This window comes from Triticum dicoccoides, chromosome 2B (assembly GCF_002162155.2).
Source record: "Triticum dicoccoides isolate Atlit2015 ecotype Zavitan chromosome 2B, WEW_v2.0, whole genome shotgun sequence".
In the NCBI taxonomy this organism is placed as follows: domain Eukaryota; kingdom Viridiplantae; phylum Streptophyta; class Magnoliopsida; order Poales; family Poaceae; genus Triticum; species Triticum dicoccoides.
The window spans coordinates 547,461,535-547,463,751 of NC_041383.1; positions in this window are offsets into that span (position 1 = coordinate 547,461,535).

Here is a 2,217-nt window from a genome sequence, read left to right on the forward strand (position 1 = left end):
TTCAACTTGAGATTGGCGGTTGATAGCAAGTGACTTGAATGTGAACCGGTATGCTTGCTGGCACCGTAGGATCGCAGATCGACGGTTGTTATGCTTGAGGGAAAATGAAACGGTATTGTTACGTTTCTCACTGTTGTCGTTGGGATTTCTGTCCTGACAATTCCACCCGGTCGAGAATAGACTTGTCCTCAAGGCTGAAAACCTGGAAAAACTTTTTGGATAAAAGCAGCGTCTTCCCAAGTAGCCTTGTCTGCTGCAAGATTGGTCCATTTGACCAGCCACTGAACTACTGGTATGCTTATGTCTCCTTGAACTTTGGGGATCAACTTCCTTTGCAGAACAGCTTCAGGTTGGATGAGGATATGGCCTTTGATACGTCTCCGTCGTATCTACTTTTCCAAACACTTTTGCCCTTGTTTTAAACTCTAACTTGCATGATTTGAATGAAACTAACCCGGACTGACGTTGTTTTCAGCAGAACTGTCATGGTGTTATTTTTGTGCAGAAATAAAAGTTCTCGAAGTGACCTGAAAATCCATAAAGCAACTTTTCAGAATTAATAAAAAATACTGGCGAAAGAAATAGCGTCAGGGGCCCCACACCCTGTCCACTAGGGTGGGGGCGCGCCCCCTCCCCTGGGCGCGCCCCCTGCTCATGGGCCCCCTGGACATCCACCGACATCAACTCCAACTTCATATATTTGCTTTCGCGAAGAAAAATATTAGAGAGAAAGTTTCATCGCGTTTTACGATACGGAGCCACCGCCAAGCCCTAATCTCTCTCGGGAGGGCTGATCTGGAGTCTGTTCGGGACTCCGGAGAGGGGGATTCATCGCCATCGTCATCATCAACCATCTGTTGACACCAGATTGGCACGGTCAAGAACTTATTTAAGATGGCTTTAAATAGAGAAGTGTTCTACATGAAAGAGTTCCGTATTGTTGATATGGACATCTTTGAAGTTTGGGTCATCGTCGCCCGGTTTCATCTCGAAGGCCAAAACTATGCTCAAAGTACTAAGATCTTATGTCCAGAGTACAGTTTGGCCGATAGGCTCTCAAGAAGACCTCAAATAAAAAAATGATTTACACGAATTGTCTTCGTCTCGTCGAAACGGTCGATTTTGTTATAAAAATCGTTCCAATCCGAGTTCGTATGCAAAAGTTAGAGCCAAAAATGTGCAGCTGCATCAGGATGGCCACACACTCCGGGAATGATCATCCGGGTTTTGGATTTCTCCGAGGACGGCCGGACAATCCGGGGTTGTTTGTCCGGGTTTTGGATTTTTCTGCCGCAGACTTCGGAAAAAAGCCTAAAACGCCCTCAAGATGGCCTCTGATCAAAAACGTTCAACACGAAAGTTGTTCGTCTCGTCTAAACGGTCAAGATTGCTTTTGGGATCGTTTCCATCCCAGGTCGTTTACCACCACAAAAAGACCCGCAAGGTGCAGCCAGTTTAACCCGAACAGTTTTGGAAAGTTCGGACAAAACCAATCCGAATTTGACTAGGGTTTTGGACGTGAATTCAAGCCTTTTCCTTGCACGGGAAGTCCAGCCGCCTCTTATATATCTAAGGGGTGACGGCCGATTGAACAACACACAATCGATCAATTCATCTATCACTTTTATCTTTTATCTTTTCTCCTTAACCCTAGTTCTTCTTCTTCCTCGTTCTTCGTTGTTCTTCTTCATTGCACGGCGGCAAAACTCGAGGCCCTTGGGGCGTTCAGGTCGACCTAGGGCAGCCCATAGCCGCCACGCGCCCTGACGGGGTCCCTCCCGGGCGTGTGGGGTTTCGGGTCTTCAAAAGCACCCGTCGGATTGCCTGCGTACCGCGCTTCCGGTCGGGTCTCCTTCAACGTGAGCTGCGGTGCATCACCCTCGGTGTTGGAGGTACACGGTGACGTGTTCGTGTGCGAACACACTTTTTGGCGACTCCGCTGGGGACGAAGCTTTGAACGGTCTCCGGCCCGTTCTTTCTACGAAGAGATCGTCATCTAGAGCTTGCAATCTACAAAGGTAATATGAATACCCAATTCACATATGTAGATGCAAATAATGCATATGTTGTTGCTAGATCATCTAATGAGCATAATGTATCGGCTAGCCCTAGCTTTGTCAATCATGCATCTAACTATGTGCAAGGGTCGATGCAACAAAATCTCCATGATTCTACTTCATATAATTTTAGCAACATGCAACATATGTATCCCAACTC